This window comes from Haematobia irritans, chromosome 5, assembly GCF_050003625.1.
Source record: "Haematobia irritans isolate KBUSLIRL chromosome 5, ASM5000362v1, whole genome shotgun sequence".
In the NCBI taxonomy this organism is placed as follows: domain Eukaryota; kingdom Metazoa; phylum Arthropoda; class Insecta; order Diptera; family Muscidae; genus Haematobia; species Haematobia irritans.
The window spans coordinates 83482098-83503716 of record NC_134401.1 but is presented as its reverse complement, the minus strand read 5'-3'; the positions used below and the strand labels follow the sequence as shown (position 1 = coordinate 83503716).

Here is a 21619-nt window from a genome sequence, read left to right as displayed (position 1 = left end):
CAAGCGTGAGGCCCGGCAATTCGGATTTGGAAAAGCGAAAGCCTAACTGAATATTTTTCCTGAATTTTATACTAATTGAACTTGAAAAAGAAATTTAATTTGATTTTTTAAATAAACGATTTCACCGATTTACACGCGTTTTCCCTTGACCAAATTTTGACCGTATCACCCTTTAGAAAATTAATGTACACAACTATGCATTTCAATAAAAAAAATATATATAAAGAAATCAGTTTTGTATACAAAAATAACATTACCATAAAAATCATTTTCTGGTTAAACAAAAATATTTCGTAATTTTTGTATAAAAAAAATTATTTTTCTAAAATATTGTTATTAATTGAGTAACATTTTTATTTAAAAATTAAATATTTTGAAGCTAAAGAAAAAGTCCCGTGTTTTCCAAAACAGGTGATTATTTTCCGATAGATATGTCTATATTGGTTATTTTTTATACTGTACTTGAATTTTATCATAATTAGTAAAAGTTTCTGTTGCACATTCTGGGTAAATGATTATCAATTTTGGTATTAAAACAACTTGGGTTTTTTCATTTTAGGTTATTTTTTTAACAGAATATTCCTTCCAATGAATTATTCTCCAGCTGGAGTGTGGAAGAATCATTATTATCTGTACGAATTTTAACAAAACTCGAAAAGCCAAAGTAACATACTCCACGGTTTGTTTCCGAATTCTTTTCCCAAAATTTTTGAAATTTATTTTAATATTTTCAAAAATTTCTTCAAAATGTAAAAGCTTTAACTCCCTAAACTATGTGTCTAAAGAACGGAGTTAATATGTATCGTAAAAATCGGAAAAAATCGGAATTGTCCATTTTGTGAGTAAACAATCGTCAAAATGCCGATAAATCGGCAAAATTGGAAGCCCTGCCGTAAGGTCTCACACCCGGATTGGAATGGTCGTTGATTTGTGAAAAAGGTTCAATAGGCAGTAGTAGTAGGCGTGTCGATAAGTTACGTTCTTTTAGTATTGTATAATGAATTTTTAATTTTAAAAATAAAAATACATTATCTTCTTTTAAAAATAAAACGAGAAAAAACATTCATCATTACTATCCATTGAAATTCATGAGAATATTTGCATCATACATTTCGGTGACATTCTCCAACACGAGTGCCATATTTGAATATATAATCAATTTAGGGACATTTTCCAACTCATTCTTCCTGTTGATAGATGAAATGTCAATCAACTTGAAAGGTTGGCATACTTTATTGACTTATTTTTTGGTTATATGGATATCGTTGGAGTTCATGGACTCTATGCGGACATCCATATCTCTTAATATGTGGCATATGGGAATGGAATATTCAATGAAAATATTCGACGACTTCTTCATATCAAAAACAAATAAAGCGGAGAATTTTTAATGAAACTAAGATTACCAAACTTGAATTTAATTTCAATGTCATGAGATGTGGAGCAATGAACTGATGATTTAAGTTTTACGTTGTTTGATTTGATTTTGACAAAATACATTGGCATCCATTTGCATTTGAGTAGGTTATGTATATGCAATTCATACATATGCAATATTCCATAGTATAGAAAACGTGATCTCCATGTGGTGGGAATTATGGATTTAACATATGTTCTATGGTTTTGGGGTTACATATTGTCCAAGAACATCCCATAGGAATGAAGCCTCCCTTCTTTCATGCTGATGTCGTGAACACACCTGCTTACACTTATACACGGATGAAAAAGACTGTTTTTCATATGTTTGGCTATAAACACTATATGTTTGGAACACAAATTTTTAAACACAATATTTTGAGTGCAAGCATATAATGTTCATAAACTAGCATAACATGTTTGGGACATATATGTTAATATGTTAGAACATATTATGTTTGGGACATAAAATGTTTGTAAATATAATATGCTTGGATGCAAACATATATTAATTTAGAAATAGCCTATAAACATATATGTGTTTAGTAGCTTGGAGCGCTATTTAACAGGGAGCGATATTGAATTAAGTTGGTGGTTGTTGCTTGTTATTACAAAATTAACATTTTATTTTTCCTTGGGCAATTGATCAGCTACTTCTTTGATCCTTACAAACTGTGTGGTCCGCTGTTCGAATCCCCGTCCGGCAAAAGGTAAAATTAAAAAAAAAATCATACAATTGAATAATTTCTTCTACAATGTTTGTATTACAGAAAAAGGTGCTAAGAACTAAAAAATCTCGTGGAAGTGAGAAAGATGTGGGGGAATATACAATTGGGCAGAAACAAAATTTTGAGCATTCAGGTCGAAAACCTATGTTGTTAGAACCTATATTACCTGTTTATTTTCATAATTCATTATGATTGTAAATATATAAATAAATAAATAAAATTTTGAGCACAATATTGTTTGGGAGAATTTTTTTTAAGCATATAATATTTTTGGGTGCAAAATGCTTCCAAACATATTATATGGTCACATAATAACATATTGTTTTTTTGAAGACAACATTATTGAATTTGGATGCAAAAATACAAAATGTTTGGAACTTAGACTACCCAAACATATATTGTTTAGACCAATATGCTTTCAAACATATTATATATTGGAAGAGATCAAACATATAAATGTTTGGGCAATACCCAAAAATGTATATGCTTGAAGCAAAATATGTTTGGGAGTATATGTTACAGAAGCGATTTTTTGTGAGCGTGTAGCTTTTCGAAAACTGTTATGAGAATTTGAAAAAGTAATGGGGATTATATGGAGCCTATATATACATAACTATGTAGCTTTTCGAAAACTGTTATGAGAATTTGAAAAAGTAATGGGGATTATATGCACCCTCAAAAAAAATCGCTTCTTTAACATATGTTCCAAACATATTTTGCAGGAAGCACATATATTATTGGATACTGCCGAAACATTAATATGTTTGTTTTATGTGAACATATTATATGTTTGGAAGCATTTTGAGCCCAAAAATATGGTATGCTTGGAAGAATTTTTCCCAAAGACGATTGTGCTCATTCCTTAACATACTCGTAATTTTCACTTCCACGAAATATTTTAGTTCTTGGCACCTTTTTCTGTAATACAAATAATGTTGAAGAAATTATTCACTTTTATAAATTTTACCTTTCGCCTGCACGGAGAATCGAACCGAGGACCATACAGTTTGTAAGCCAACACACTATCCACTGGGCTACGTAGCTGTTATAGTCACCAGTAGATAATTATCCTTATAAGATACATTTATATAGCATAGTTTGCAGCGCCCACGAGCCCATACAAACATAACATTATTTAACAGAAACATACATTTGTTTGCCACGTGGAGCAGTGGTTAGCATGTCTGCCTTGCATGCAAAGGGACGTGGGTTCAATCCCTGCTCCGACCGAACACTTTTTTTTTTAATTTACACATTTATATTTATAGTATATTAAAGTTTTATAATGAAATTTCGATATGTGGGGTATTAAAGATTTATAGTCAGTAACAGTGCTTGATATAAACGAAATTGACTGATTTTTGGATAAAATATTATTTTTTGTTATTGTTATTTTTGCAATAACAATTTTGTAACAAAAAGGGTTTTTGGTACAAAACTTTTATATTTGGAAGGAATTCAAAAACTAACAAAAGAAGAACGTGGAGTCGAGTATAAACATACATAAATAATTTTATAATATAAACATAAATTTAGTTAGGCGTGAACAGGTTTTTACTAGCATTTAACACCATCGCTCTAAAATGCCTTTTATTTTTCTTTAATAATTCATTTTAAAGAAAATAAACTTTTTAAATTGTTTTAGCTGCAAACTCGAACTTAATGCCCGCTTTTATATTTGAAGGTGTCCGTCAAATCCTCTTGGACTACTTATTAATAAAGAGGAACTAAATTTTGTTTTTATACATTTTACTGTTTAATTTTTCACTATTTCCTCGTTTTTTCATTTTACTGTCCCAACTCTAAAATGAATATAGTGCCCTTTCGTTATTTTTATGAAGACCCCTGATTTCTTTTAACGAACGAAGAAAAAAATTGTGCCCATAATGCCAAAATGATAAACAAAACACATGTCCACACATACATAAAATGCTGCTCTCAAGGCGAAAACATATGCTGTTTTTTTTTTCAAATGTCTATTCTCTTGGTTCCGAATGTCTATTCTCTTTATTCAAATTAAATAATATTTAGACTTAAGCATATCAAATTTTTGGCCTTATCATAAAACAGTTTTCCGAAACAACATACAAGCGGTTTCACAGAAATTGTTCTCTTTTGATTCTTGCGCTGTGTTATGTTGATATCTTTCGTCAACCCTCCCGGTTTCCATCTCTATTTCTTTCTCTATACTCTCTCTCTCTCTCTCTCTCTCTCTGTCGCTCTCTGAATAAAATATCACAACATATATATGTTTACTCGAAATTTGTAAATTTATATATGTTTACATTCACACATATTATTTTTATAAAACATTCATGCCCCAAACATAATATATTCTAACATATTAACATATGTGTCCCAAACATTTAGTTTTAGTTTAGGAACATTACATGTTTGCACTTAAATATATTGTGTTTAAAAATTGTGCCCGAAACACATTTTGTTTATATGGGAACATATGAAAAACATATTTTTCTAACAGTGTGGGGCCTATATATACATAACTATGAACCGATGTGGACCTATTTTTGCATGATAAGTATAAAGCATATACTGAGATCACGTACCAAATTTTTATTCCGGAAATCAAGTCTGGGTATCGGATTATATTGGAGCTATATAAAATTATGGACCGATATGGACCAAGACTAATATTGTTATGTTGTATTTCAAATTTCTCTAATATGAGAAGGTTTCCCTTACTTTAATAATTTTTTGTTTACTTTACTTAAATGAACCAAAAACGGAAACTTAAACACAAGAAAACATTCAATTTTATTAAATTTGAATTTCCCACAAAATACTTCAAAAATTTGCAATTTTACCAATAATGTACCCATCTAGCATATCGCCATTGATGGTTTTGCAATTTCTGGCTCTAACTTTTATACCCATCACCATAGAATGGCAATGGGGACATAATGAGTTTCACATTTAGCTTGTAAAAGTTTCAAATATATAAACCAATCTCCCGATTTTACTTCTTGGCCTTCTACATACTGCAACTTTTATCCGATTACTTTGAAATTGGAAAAAAAGAAGAATATACATTGAATGTGTAATGTGGGGTCCATGTGCCCGACACATACCAAAATGAAGGCAAGCACATTTATCTCTCAAGTACACCGAAAGAATTTTCTTCGTAAAAAGAACGAAAATTTTCGTAAAAAGAACGATATATTACGTAAATTTTTACGAAAATTTTCGTTCTTTTTACGAAAAAGTTCTTCCAAATTTTTCGTAGTTTGTACTCGTATGAAACAACTTCGTACTTTTTATGAAAAAGTTTCATACTTTTTATGAAACAATTTCGTTCTTTTTACGAAAATTGTTCATACTTTCTACGAAATTGTTACGTACTTTTAAAGAAACAATTTCGTACTTTTAATGAAAAAATTTCGTACTTTTTGTGAAAAATATTCGAACTTTAAAAAAAAAAAATTATAGCCCTAAGTGCACTTGGTTGTAGTAACAACCCTGCAAAAAAGCGTCGCCAAGAAAGTAGTGAAAATGTTCTTTTTGGATCCGGAAGTGGTACCAAGTTGACGCAGAAGCGATGAATTTAACATGGGCTTGTCATAGAATGGATGTCCACCATTTCAACAGCCGCCGCACTGAATTTGCATCACTTCTTAAGGTGTGAGGCGAATTCAATGTTTTGGATGTGAATTAAGAAATTTTGTGATATTTTGACAAATAAAAAATTTTTTAAATTTTTTATGATTTTTAATCCATTATAACGCTTGTCTGGAACTTTTGTGATATATTATTTTCAAAAATTCGAAGTTTTTCTACAAAGGATTTAACATTTTTTCGGCTAAATTTAAATAATTTGTACCATTTTATTAATTCTTTATCTGTTTTTAACCTATTTGAAGCACAAACAAAAATTAAAAATATGAAAAAATCGAGTTATAAAGAAATTGACTCAAATTAACTTCCTGTGCATTTAAAATAAAGAACATCTTTGAAAGAACATTTTTGGAAGTTCTTTTAAAAGTTGTGCTTCCCAGCAAAAAAACAAATTTTTTTGCTGGGAAGTTTAAAAAATGTCATCACTACTTTACATCTTAAGTTTGTCAATAACTTTTAGTTTGGTTGCTTCACTTTTATTCATAGCATGCTGTCACCCAAATGAGAAGTAGCATAGACATGCATTAAAAAATTGAATAAAGGAATACAATCAAGCACATTGTCAAAGACAATTTTATGTCGCGAACGGAAATTTTACAACTTCAATGAAACTTCTTCGTTATTTCAAAGAAAATGTTTCGTACTTTTCATGAAGAAATTTTAACGCAGAATGTTTCGTGGACATTTCTTATATTCGTAAAATGTTCTTCGTAAAATTTACGAAAATGAATAAAAATTTCGTTGTTTTAATTAAGAAGACTAGTTAGTGAAAAATTCTTCGTAGAATTAACGAAGAGAATTCTTCGTAAAATTAACGAAGAGAATTCTTTCGGTGTAGAGTACTATTTTCTCTCATTTGATTCTCTCTTTTTTATGTATTTTCTCTAGCTCTCTCTCTCCTTCTCTGTCTCTCTCTCTCTGACGTTTGTAAACATATATATGTTTATACGAAATTTTACGGTTCCAAAGAATTTGTCTATATACAAATGATTTTGGCATTGATTACGAGCCAAAGTAGCGGAGAATTGAAGTAAGGATACATTTAAGACACAACTCTCTTTTAAGTTTGAGTTTTGTATACTTAATTCTAGGAAACAAATTGTAGTTTATGTTTTTTCAGCTTTTTTCTTCATGTGCTACAAAGTCCTTTAGAAACATATTAACCACTCGACTTCAAGTATACATGACATACTTGTATAAAACGTATTTAAACCTTAGTCAAACTTTCTTTCATGTTAGGATACTCAATTTTAAGTCGAATCACTTAACTATAAGTACAAAATGGCTTCATTGATTTTTTTTCGATTTTTGGGGAGGGAAAAATACTTTATATCAGAGAAATGCGTTTTCACTGTTAAGCAAAATTCGCATTCGTATTTTAAGGATATTATATCTTTAGTTCGACGACAATATTTGTTTAGTTGTGTGGGTTTCATCAAATCCACCTGAATTTCTGTGTATTCTCGTAACTTGACGCCGAGGGGATTTTCAAAGGAAACTATTAAATTTTATTCGTGGTGGTGGCTATTTAAATTCGAAAAGGGAAAAATTTGGGTTATAAAATAGAAACATAAACAAAATTAAAATTCAGTAAACGTATACATTATTCGTCAAAGGAGTCCAAAATGGCTCAATATTCTGCAGTTGCAATGTAGAAATTGTTGTCAGTAAATAGTTTAATTATTTCACTTGTAGGTGTAAGATAATGACAGCCATCATTTAAGAAAAATTAACTGTCAAAATGCTTTCAACTGTTGCAGTTATTATTCGATATCTTAACTAAGTGAAAAAAAATACCAAATTTGAGAGGAAAACCTCCAACCTGGCAACACTGATTCAAAGCCGTCACTTGTAAAGAAAAGAGTCGTTAAAATAATGTTGAACTAGTGAAATAAAATAATCTTTAATATAAACTTCGCCATTCCCCTAACGCCTTGAATGAAAAGTTTAACAACTTTTCATCAAGTAAAAAAACGTTGTAGCAGAGATACTACACGGATGAAAAAGGTTGTTTTTCATATGTTTGGCTATAAACATTATATGTTTGGAACACAAATTTTTAAACACAATATTTTTGAGTGCAGGCATATAATGTTCATAAACTAGCATAACATGTTTGGGACATATATGTTAATATGTTAGAACATATTATATTTGGGACATAAAATGTTTGTAAATATAATATGCTTGGATGCAAACATATATTAATTTAAAAATAGCCTATAAATATATATGTGTTTAGTAGCTTGGAGCGCTATTTAAAAGGGAGCGATATTGAATTAAGTTGGTGGTTGTTGCTTGTTATTACAAAATTAACATTTTATTTTTCCTTGGGCAATTAATCAGCTACTTCTTTGATCCTTACAAACTGTGTGGTCCGCTGTTCGAATCTCCGTCCGGCAAAAGGTAAAATTAAAATAAAAAAAAATCATACAATTGAATAATTTCTTCTACAATGTTTGTATTACAGAAAAAGGTGCTAAGAACTAAAAAATGTCGTGGAAGTGAGAAAGATGTGGGGGAATATACAATTGGGCAGAAACAAAATTTTGAGCATTCAGGTCGAAAACCTATGTTGTTAGCACCTTTATTACCTGTTTATTTTCATAATTCGTTCTGATTGTAAATATATAAATAAATAAATAAAATTTTGAGCACAATATTGTTTGGGAGAATTTTTTTAAGCATATAATATTTTTGGGTGCAAAATGCTTCCAAACATATTATATGTTCACATAATAACATATTGTTTTTTGGAAGACAACATTATTGAATTTGGATGCAAAAATACAAAATGTTTGGAACTTAGACTACCCAAACATATATTGTTTAGACTAATATGCTTTCAAACATATTATATATTGGAAGAGATCAAACATATAAATGTTTGGGCAATACCCAAAAATGTATATGCTTGAAGCAAAATATGTTTGGGAGTATATGTTACAGAAGCGATTTTTTGTGAGCGTGTACACAAAAATGGCATGAAATCTTCAAAAAGGACATGCAATCTTCGAGTTTACCTCAATATTTTTTTTCAGTGTAGCATTTTTCATGTTAGTTGAAAGCAAACACTTTCATCTTTTGATAAATAGGACTTCGAAATAGTTTTCCCAATTTGTCTGCTGGTGCATATATATTTGCCGACAGATGCATCGAACATGCACATGTGTTTACTTTGGCCTTACTGTGTTACTCTGATAATGAAATCTAGACAATTTCATTTAGTCATGTCTAATCGATTAAAGCTCTTTCAAGTTTAATATGCCTTTGTGAGAGCAGTCTGGGGGTGTGACCAATTGGTGACACAATGCGAATTGTGTTTGAATGAAAAAATTTGTATGATGCAATATTTGACGAAATGTAGGTCATAAAAATACCTTCGTTATTGTAAAGACAATGAACTCTAGACTATTCTAAGATTATAACCTCCATAATATGAAAGTGATAGTAATGTGGGGAATTATATGAATGATCCCATGTTAGATTCATCTCATTGATAAGCGATCCCGGTCTTATGGCTTCGTTCAATGCTAAGGTGTCGTTGGCATCACTCTGTAATTTAGACGCAATGTATGGAAGTCTGTGGTTATCATATTGAAAACGGACATTGATTGCCCCGAATCTCTCAATAAGATGTATAAGTTGTACAATATTTACGAAAGATATTTTGCTGGTGCGCCGCTGTGGTGCAATGTTTAGAAGAGCTGATCTGCATGCTACAAATACGGGTTCAAGTCCGAAGTATCACAAAACATTTTGAAATTTCCATACTTCTTCCGGTTTCATCGGGTATTCTCCAGGGCAGCCACTTTGGGCCTATCTCATTTTGAGTTGGAAATTTAGTGGGAAATTTCCATAATTGTTGGGGAGGTTTACGTTAAATTTACATTTGGAGTAGAAACGGATTTAGGATTTTTTTGGGGCACCAACGCTTATTGATAATTTGACTTAGACATATTTCTACGACTGTGAAATCATTTCGTAGGGACTCGGGCCTAAAGGTTGCCCCTCATTAGTGTTCATCACTGATTCGGACAATATATCGCATAAATAGAGTAATCATGAAAAGGTTCTTCTTCCAATTAATCCCCACCCAATGTTATTCCAGAAGGCGATCAACCGTCTCCTGAGGTTGTGTTTCGAAATCTTAATCTTATTGCAGAAAATTTCATATTTTTCAATTTCTTATTTTTTTTACCCACCGCCATAAAATGGTGATGGGGTTATAATCACCATTATTCCTGAAGTCGCCTCGCTTTTCGTCTGCCGCCACTAATTGGTATTCCGTTTGTCGATATACAGTCGACTCCGCTTTACTGAAACGTTAAAAATGCAGCCATTTAATTTCAGTTATCCGAAGTTTTTGCTAAAGCGGACTACGGATAACTGAAAAAAACTTCCAGTAATGCGAACTTCGGATAACTGAAAAAGTTTCAGTAAAGCGGACTCCGTATAACTGGAAAAAAATCCACTCAATTTCAGTTAACCGAACTTATGACCAATGCTATGTACATAAAATAATAAAAACAAGGTGTTTGATTCCGTGTGTGTGCCATCTACAATTTTACCTTTCAGTTGATTTTATTTACAGAGTGATTTAAACTGTTTTGAAAGTGCCATCTTCACTTGAAATAAAGCGTTCTCAATACGGAGAAGAAAATGTACTCTCTCTCAATAGCGAGAATGTGGCATTTTCAGTAAAGCGAAGTCATACTAATGTGACGAAACTCATTTGAACACAAAAAACTTTTCAGTAATACGATTTTTTCAGTTAAGCGGAGTTTCACTAAAGCGGAGTAATTTAAATGAAATGGACAGAAAAAACAACTGGGGAATGCGATCGATTTCAGTTATCCGAGGTTTTTCAGTAAAGCGCATTGCGCTAAAGCGGAGTCGACTGTATTCTGCTATCGACGAAAATCGGTATTTCTGGTGTCGTTTTTTGTGGCCAATATCGTCGCTTTTGTACCAGCGACGAGTTTAGTGATCAATTTTTGAAGACGGTTTTTAGACATTATTAATCAACAATTGAAAAAATAATTTAAAAAATGGAAATTGTTAAGAGGTAAAGTGACTAATCGTCAACAATTACAAAAAATGGAAAAAAGGAACTAGAGATCAGCCATTAGATGAGCTAGACTGACTCCAACGATTTAAAATCGGTTGGAAGAAATTGTTTGTGGTTCAATGCCTTTGGGCTCTAAAGACAAATTGTAATAAATGGTAGAAAAGCTGTAACTATTATTAAACAAGTATATAAGGCCGCAAGTTCGGCCAGGCCGAATCTTATGTACCCACCACCATGGATTGCGTAGAAACTTCTACGAATGACTATCATCCACAATCGAATTACTTGGGTTGTGGTATCTTAAAACTTCTTAGCATCGTTTTCTAAATTGTGAGTTAGTCCATACATGGTATATATTAGACAAAATGTTATGTATAGTTAAGTCTACAAATAATTACGAATCGATATGGACTTTTTGTACGTAGAGAGCCAGAATTGAAATATGGGGGTCGCTTATATGGGGGTCGCTTATATGGGGGCTATATACAATTATGAACTTGATATGGACCAATTTTTGTGTGATTGGGGATCGATTTATCTGAGGGCCATGTATAACTATAGACCGATATGGACCTTGTTAGGCATGGTTGTTAACGACTATATACTAGCACAATGTACCAAATTTCAACTCACTCGGATTAAATTTGCTCCTCCAAGAGGTTCCAAAACCAAATCTCGGGATCGGTTTATATGGGGCTATGCACGATTATGGACTGATATGGACCACTTTTGGCATGGTTGTTAAATATCATATACTACCACCACGTACCAAATTTCAAGCAGATCGGATGAATTTTAGCTTCTCCAAAAGGCACCGGAGGTCAAATCTGGGGATCGGTTTATATGGGAGCTATATATAATTATGAACTGATGGGAACCAATTCCTGCATAGTTGTTGGATACCATATACCAACATCACGTACCAAATTCCAACCGAATGGGAAGAATTTTGCCCTTCCAAATGGCTCTGGGGGTCAAATCTGGGGATCGGTTTATATGGGGCCTATATATAATTATGGACCGATATCGACCAATTTTTGCATGGGAGTTTGAGCCCATATATTAACACCACGTACCAAATTTCAACTGAATCAGATGAATTTTGGTCTTCCAAGGGGTTCCGGAGGTCAAATCTGGTGATCGGTTTATATGGGGGCTATATAATTATGAACCGATGTGGACCAATTTTTGCATGGTTGTTAGAGACCATATACTGACACCATGTACCAAATTTCAGCCGGATCGGATGAAATTTGCTTCTCTTAGGGGCCTCGCAAACCAAATCGGGGGATCGGTTTATATGGGGGCTATATATAATTATGGACCGATGTGGACCAATTTTTGCATGGTTGTTAGAGACCATATACTAACACCATGTACCAAATTTCAGCCGGATCAGATGAAATTTGCTTCTCTGAGAGGCCTCGCAAGCCAAATCGGGGGATCGGTTTATATGGGGGCTATATATAATTATGGACCGATGTGGACCAATTTTTGCATGGTTGTTAGAGACCATATACTAACACCATGTACCAAATTTCAGCCGGATCGGATGAAATTTGCTTCTCTTAGAGGCCTCGCCAGCTAAATCGGGAGATCGGTTTATATGGGGGCTATATATAATTATTGACCGATGTGGACCAATTTTTGCATGGTTCTTAGAGACCATATACTGACACCATGTACCAAATTTCAGCCGGATCGGATGAAATTTGCTTCTCTTAGGGGCCTCGCAAACCAAATCGGGGGATCGGTTTATATGGGGGCTATATATAATTATGGACCGATGTGGACCAACTTTGCATGGTTGTTAGAGACCAAATACTAACACCATGTACCAAATTTCAGCCGGATCGGATGAAATTTGCTTCTCTTAGAGGCCTCGCAAGCCAAATTTTGGGGTCCGTTTATATGGGGGCTATACGTAAAAGTGGACCGATATGGCCCATTTGCAATACCATCCGACCTACATCAATAACAACTACTTGTGCCAAGTTTCAAGTCGATAGCTTGTTTCGTTCGGAAGTTAGCGTGATTTCAACAGACGGACGGACGGACGGACATGCTCAGATCGACTCAGAATTTCACCACGACCCAGAATATATACTTTATGGGGTCTTAGAGCAATATTTCGATGTGTTACAAACGGAATGACAAAGTTAATATACCCCCCATCCTATGGTGGTGGGTATAAAAATCGATATAGTTAAAGTATTTATTCCAACTCTATGCGGAACTCATGTTCAATATCAGGGAGTCCTGAGCTGACCACGATCACAAAACTATTGATATAAAAATGCGCTATTTATACTAAATTGACAAATATACGTATATATAGTAGTTAACATATGGTCATCACATTTACATCATACACGCTCACAAAAAATCGCTTCTGTAACATATACTCCCAAAAATATTTTGTTTCAAGCATATACATTTTTGGGTATTGCCCAAACATTTATATGTTTGATTTCTTCCAATATATAATATGTTTGAAAACATATTAGTCTAAACAACATATGTTTGGGTAGTCTAAGTTCCAAACATTTTGTATTTTTGCATCCAAATTCAATAATGTTGTCTTCCAAAAAACAATATGTTATTATGTGAACATATAATATGTTTGGAAGCATTTTGCACCCAAAAATATTATATGCTTAAAAAAATTCTCCCAAACAATATTGTGCTCAAAATTTTATGTATTTATTTATATATTTACAATCATAACGAATTATGAAAATAAACAGGTAATATAGGTGCTAACAACATAGGTTTTCGACCTGAATGCTCAAAATTTTGTTTCTGCCCAATTGTATATTCCCCCACATCTTTCTCACTTCCACGAGATTTTTTAGTTCTTAGCACCTTTTTCTGCAATACAAACATTGTAGAAGAAATTATTCAATTGTATGATTTTTTTTTTATTTTAATTTTACCTTTTGCCGGACGGGGATTCGAACAGCGGACTACACAGTTTGTAAGGATCAAAGAAGTAGCTGATCAATTGCCCAAGGAAAAATAAAATGTTAATTTTGTAATAACAAGCAACAACCACCAACTTAATTCAATATCGCTCCCTGTTAAATAGCGCTCCAAGCTACTAAACACATATATGTTTATAGGCTATTTCTAAATTAATATATGTTTGCATCCAAGCATATTATATTTACAAACATGTTATGTCCCAAACATAATATGTTCTAATATATTAACATATATGTCCCAAACATGTTATGCTAGTTTATGAACATTATATGCTTGCACTCAAAAATATTGTGTTTAAAAATTTGTGTTCCAAACATATAATGTTTATAGCCAAACATATGAAAAACAGCCTTTTTCATCCGTGTAGAAAAGAAAACTGCGTAATTAAAGTAGACGTGTTGACTTGCAATTCCATTTATTTTTAATAGAAACCCTTCAAGACCAATGTTTTATTTTATTTAGCACCAAACTAGATAACAATTGTGTCCTTCACGAACTTCGAATGATCCTTGGACACACATGTCAACATCGTTCCAATTGTATGAGCCGGATGTTGTTGTAGGTATTTTCCGAGTCAAATTTATTATTTATTTTGATTTCCCAATTCAAACTTGGATTACAAACAAAGAGCATTTTAAACGCAAATAATTAAAATTCAGTTTTGCACGTTGATGATTGTTATCTAGTGGCATCAGCCTTTTATTACCGAGAATTGTAATTGGTTCAAAAATGAATCGTTGTCGCCGTCGTCTCTCCACATTAGTGTCGAGGCGACGAAAAAGCGACTGACGTAAAAAATCAAGGGCGAAAACGAAGGCGATAATAGGAATAAGGGTAAATAAGGTTGTCATTCCGTTCCTGATTAAGGAGTAAATTTAAGACAATATAACGATGTCCGTCTGTCTGCCACGCTACAACCTTCAATAACGAACCTATCATGCTGAAATTTAGCACAGACTAATCCTTTATTCGATTTGCCGGAAATTTGAAATCTAAAGGTATTATAGGTCCATAAAAAAGTGTGGTGAATATGATGTGTATCGGTCCATGTTTCGGTATAGCCCACATGTAGACCGATCTCAAGGTTTGACTTCTTGGACGTTTAGCAATCACAATTTTTATTCCATTGACATGAAACTCAAACTCTAGAGGATTTTAGGTTCATTCTTTGGTACAGCCCCAATATAAACCCATCTTCCGATTTGATTTCTTGGGCTTCTAGATTAAGCAATTTTAATCCGATTTCCTTGAAATCGAATCCATTCACAAGTAATTTCATTTATTTTGCCTTCGACATAGAGGTTGGTATTGCCAGTCTTTACCATCAGGGAATCTCACCCTTGAATAAGGCTAAAAAATCGCCCTGCTTCAAAGTGAAATCGAGCCTCAGTTTCTTCTCAACATACTCAATATATCTGCTAGGTCGCTTCTTAAACCTGGACAGTCATCCTTCGTCAAAATGACGACGCGTAATTTCATTTTCTATTTAAAATGCATTTTAGTCGATTGGGAAATAATAAATTTAAGTTATGATAATTCAACAATTTTATGAATTTTTGTTTTATACTAATTAAAAGCAAATTGAATAAGAAAATAAACTCAATTTTGGTTCTAATTTTTGCTTACGATGTAAATTATAGCATCTTGAAATAAGCCGTAGTCAAAATGACTAAGAATGACGTTATACGGCCGTAAGTTCGGCCAGGCCGAATCTTATGTACCCTCCACCATGGATTGCGTAGAAACTTCTATTAAGGACTGTCATCCACAATCGAATTACTTGGGTTTCGGTAACACTTGCTGATATATATTAAACCTTCTTAACATCGTCTTCTAAATTGTATGTTAGTCCATACGAGATATATATTAGACAAAACAAGGCCGATTAAATAAGTATATAGTACAGTTCTTGACCGGTATATATAGGAAAAGTCTACAAATAATTACGAACCGATATAAACATTTGCGCGGTACACAGAAAAAACTGAAGCAAAATAAAAATCAATTATTGGCATAATTGAATGAAAAAATTATATCAAATACTATTTTTATTAAGTCAAACATGAAAATAATTGGTTTTATGAAAAACTGGCAAAAATATCAAAATTCACTGGTAATTGAATTCACAACACATCAATTACTATGTTCAATTGGACCAAGTATAAAAGTTATTGATTTAAGTATAATGCGTAATTACCTGATAAAACTGTTTATGACGTTGCTACGTAACGAAAAATAAATTAATACAAACAATAAAATGTCATTTATTGTTATTATTAAGAATCTTCTTAAGAACATGGTCGAATTTACCCGCAAATAAACCGGGGTATCGGTACCGCGATTCGAAATGTTAACATTTACAACATTTTTGGCGCACCATATTGTATTTTTATCGCAGGTAAGTACCTTTATCTAAATACCAGTTTTTTGGTCAAGCGCGTTTTTTGGAAACTACACTGTAAGAATTCTCTTCGTAAAAATGAACATTTTCATTGTGAGTCTAACCTGTGACGTGTTGGTAGAATTCTTTCTCTCTCTCAAGCACATTCACGAAATACTCATGTACGTTCACGCAAACAGAACTTTTAAAGACGATTAACGGTTCACAACAATTTTTAGACTCACGAGAATTCTCGTGACTTCGACCATTAGTTGGGATCACGACGAAAGTATCACAGCACAAACTTTTTACTATGGAAAGTTAATTTAATATATTTAGTACATATTTCTATGTTCGTAAAATTTTTAAAATTCGCTGAAAGCTTTAATAAAATATGTAAATGATTTATTTTGTTGTATAAACTTACACACATCCTGAATTAGGTCGTTTAAAAACTTGCGAATAAGCTTTGGAATATATATACAATTACATTCTTTCTATTTTGTTTTTACAATTAGGTCGTGTACACGTCAAATTGCCTTATTAATGGATATAAGCCGACTGTCAAAAATATGTGGCCTAGAGGAAAATGTGTTTACTTCGAAAACGGGGATTTCGAGGATTTCTTCCCAGCAACCGAAGGTAAAATCATGTAAAACTTTGAAATATTTTCGAAACTTTGAAACGAATAGATGTTTGTATTACAGAAGAGCAGGATGCCTAAACAAATCGCATATAAATGAGGAAGATTTGGGAAATTCCAGCAGGTGGTACAGATAATTCAAAAACTGTTTTTTCTTTGTGAGTTAGCCTGTTAAATACGTCGTTTATAATGAATATTCTGTATTTTTCTACCAAACATGTACTTCGCTGTATTTTCAATTATACATATTTTCAGAATTTCTTTTTTATAATAAAAAGCATTAAACCTTTTTTCAGAGTGTATTTGTATAATTTTCTTAAATTAATATAGATTATATAGTACAAAGATTGTATTGATTAACATCGTAATAAACACAATTACGATAGTAATTGTATAGGTTACAAAATTCTATAAACATTGTACTCAGTTCAATTACGACTGTAATTGAAAACGCTTTATATACTTCAAATTCTAATGTATTTGGATTGAGTACTATGTCATTTAAATATTTTGACAAATTCCAATTACATTTATACTCAAGGCAAATATTACTTCATTTGAAAATAGTTTTATGACAACCTTACAATTTGGGTAATTGGATTTACAATTTTCGTCATAAGCTGAAAATCAAATACAAAAATAATTGAATTCACAATTTTTGTATTTGATTCAATTATTCACTTTTTTCTGTGTAATTATAGAGCCAGAATTGAAATATGGGAGCTATATACTTATGAACCGATATAAACCAATTTTTGTGTGATTGGGGATCGGTTTATCTGGGGCCTATATGTAACTATATACCGATATGGACCAATTGTGGCATGGTCCATACTAGCACAATGTACCAAATTTCAACCGAATCGGATGAATTTTGCTCCTCCAAGAGTTTTCGGAGGCATGGTTACCACACTTGATAGAATTCTACCAAAAATGGTAGATTTTTTACCGTTTGGTAGATTGGTAGATTTTTTTTTCTATAGAAATTAAATTTTGCCAAAATTTTCTATGGAAATAAAATTTTGGGGAAATTTTGTATAGAAATAAAAGTTTGGGAAATTTTTCTATAGAAATAAAATTTTGGCAAAATTTTCTATGGAAATAAAATTTTGGCAACATTTTCTATGGAAATAAAATTTTGGCAAAATTTTCTATGGAAATAAAATTTTGACAAAATGTTTTGTAGAAGATTTTTTTGTTCGGCAGTTTTTTGGTAGAATTTAATCCAAATTTTGGTAGATTATTTTTGGTTCGAGTGGCAACCGTGTTCGGAGGTCAAATCTGGGGATCGATTTATATGGGACTATATATAATTCTGGACCGATATGGATAAATATTTGCATGGTTGTTAGGGACCATATACTTACACCACCTACCAAGTTTCAACCGGAACGGATGAATTTTGCTCCTCCAATTGGCTCCGGTCAAATCTGGTGATCGATTTATATGGGGACTATGTATAATAATGGACCGATATGGATACATTTTTGCATGGTTGTTAAAGACCATATACTAACTCAATGTACCAAATTTCAGCCTGATCGGATGAAATATGCTTCTCTTAGTGGCTCCGCAAGCCAAATCTGGGGATCGGTTTATATGGGGGCTATATATAATTATGGACCGATGTAGACCAATTTTTGTATGGTTGTTAGATACCATATACTAACACCATGTACAAAATTTCAGCAGGATCGGATGAAATTTGCTTCTCTTTGAGGCTCCGCAAGCCAAATTTGGGGGTCCGTTGCGTGGTTGTTAGAGACCATATACCAACACCATGTACCAAATTGCAGCCGGATCGGATGAAATATGCTTCTCTTAGAGGCTCCGTAGGCCAAATCTGGGGATCCGTTTATATGGGGGCTATATATAATTATGGACCTATGTGGTCCATTGTTAAATATCATATACTACCACTACGTACCAAATTTCAACCAGATCGGATGCATGGTTGTTGGATACCATACACTAACATCACGTACCAAATTTCAACCGAATGGGAAGAATTTTGCTCTTCCAAGATGCTCCAGAGGTCAAATCTGGGGATCGGTTTATATGGGGCCTATATAAAATTATGGACCGATATCGACTAATTTTTGCATGGCTGTTTGAGGCCATATATTAACATCACGTACCAAATTTCAACTGAATCAGATGAATTTTGGTCTTCAAAGAGGCTCCGGAGATCAAATCTGGTGATCGGTTTATATGGGGGCTATATATAATTATGGACCGATGTGGACCAATTTTTGCATGGTTGTTAGAGACCGTATACTTACACCATGTACCAAATTTCAGCCGGATCGGATGAAATTTGCTTCTCTTAGAGGCCTCGCAAGCCAAATTTGGGGGTCCGTTTATATGGGGCTATATATAATTATGGACCGATGTGGACCAATTTTTGCGTGGTTGTTAGAAGCCATATACTAACACCATGTACCAAATTGCAGCCGGATCGGATGAATTATGCTTCTCTTAGAGGCTCCGTAAGCCAAATCTGGGGGTCCGTTTATATGGGGGCTATACGTAAAAGTGATCCGATATGGCCCATTTGCAATACCGTCAGACCTACATCAATAACAACTACTTGTACCAAAATTTCAAGTCGATAGCTTGTTTCGTTCGGAAGTTAGCGTGATTTCAACAGACGGACGGACGGACATGCATAGATCGACTCAGAATTTCACCGCGACCCAGAATATATATACTTTATGGGGTCTTAGAGCAATATTTCGATGTGTTACAAACGGAATGACAAAGTTAATATACCCCCCATCCTATGGTGGAGGGTATAAAAAATAAGAACAAATATAGGCAACAAACTTTGCAATGATTTTCATATATTCGAGTATATTTTCTCTCAACGAAAATACTTTTTAACAAATGGGAATTTCGTTTGACTAAAATTTTCTGATGGAATTTCCTGAGGAAAGTATGTTTTCTTTGTTTTCTTGGACGGACCCATCATCTTTCCCAAGGCCGTAGCCAGGATTTTAATTCGGGGGGGGGTTCAACTTAAAAAAAAATGTTCATATAATCTCATGTGTAGAAAATTTTATTTATGCATAGGAATGTATACAATATTTTTATACCCACCACCATAGAATGGTGACGGGGGTATAATAAGTTTGTCATTCCGTTTGTAACACATCGAAATATCGATTTCCGACTATATAATGTATATATATTCTTGATCAGGGAGAAATTCTAAGACGATATAACGATGCCCGTCTGTCTGTTGTAATCACGCTACAGTCTTCAATAACGAAGCAATCGTGCTGATATTTTGCACAAACTCGTCTTTTGTCTGCAGGCAGGTCAAGTTCGAAGATGGGCTATATCGGTCCAGGTTTTGATATAGTCCCCATATAAACCGACCTCCCGATTTGGGGTCTCGGGCTTATAGAAATCGTAGTTTTTATCCAATTTGCCTGAAATTTGAAACCTAGAGGTATTTTATGACCATAAAGAGGTGTGCCAAAAATGGTGATTATCGGTCCATGTTTTGGTATAGCCCCCATATAGACCGATCTCCCGATTTTACTTCTTGGGCTTATAGAAACCGCAGTTTTTTGTCAATTTACATGAAATTGGAAATCTAGAGGTATTGTAGGACGACAAATACGTGTGCCAAAAATTGTGAGTATCGATCCATATTTTGGTATAGCCCCCATATAGACCGATCTCCCGATTTTACTTCTTGGGATTATAGAAACCGCAGTTTTTATTCAATTTACCTGAAACTGGATATTTAAAGGTATTGTAGGACCACAAATACGTGTGCCAAAAACTGTGAGTATCGGTCCATGTTTTGGTATGGTCCCCATATAAAACGACTTCCCGATTTGGGGTCTTGGGCTTATAGAAACCGTAGTTTTTATCCAATTTGTCTGAAATTGGAAATCTAGAGGTATTGTAGGACCATAGAGAGGTGTGCCGAAAATGGTGAGTATCGGTCTATATTTTGGTATAGCCCCCATATAGACCGATTTCAAGATTTTACTTCTTGGGCTTCTAGAATCCGAAGTTTTTATCCTATTTGCCTGAAATTGGAAATCTAGAGGTATTTTCGGGTCATAAAGAGGTGTGCCGAAAACGGTGAGTATCGGTCCATATTTTAGTATAGCCCCCATAAGAACGATCTCCCGATTTAACTCCTTGGGTTTCTAGAAACCGTAGTTTTTATCTGATTTGCCTGAAATTGTAAATATTCTGGTATTTTAGGCTCACAAAAACGTGTATCGGATTAAGTTTTTATCGATCCATTTGGTAATGCCTCCATATAGACCGACTTCACTTCTTGAGGGTGTAGAAGGCGCACTGATCATGAAAATTGCTTGAAACTCAATGTAAAATTTCCAGATTTTACTTCTACAGATTTAAGATTTCAAATCAAGACGTTATTTTATAATTTTCGTGCACACTTACAAGAGATGTTAATAATTCCTCTAAAACTCAAACAAAAATGGTTCTTATAAATCCAGAATCTGATATAGTCCTCATAGGTGAAATCTTTAAATTTATCTTCGGGAATATCCTCAAGTCCTCAAGCCCTCCTGAAATTTCAAAGGAAACCCTAATATTTGGTTCATGGTGGTGGGTATTTAAGATTCGGCCCGGCCGAACTTAGTGCTGTATATACTTGTTATAATATTAAATTGAGCCGACGGGCTTTTTGGGCAGCAAATAAATCAATGACTTCTTCAGTCGGCACATTTATTCGGCGATGAACCGACATTAATGCCAATCCTTTGAGTCTA

At 33.4% G+C, this 21619-nt stretch overlaps 1 protein-coding gene across 1 annotated transcript in view; it reads right to left on the bottom strand.

Moving 5' to 3' along the window:
• LOC142241886 (electron transfer flavoprotein beta subunit lysine methyltransferase-like) overlaps positions 1–21619 on the bottom strand; it is a 234446-nt gene that overhangs the window by 40402 nt on the left and 172425 nt on the right. The window lies entirely within an intron of this gene.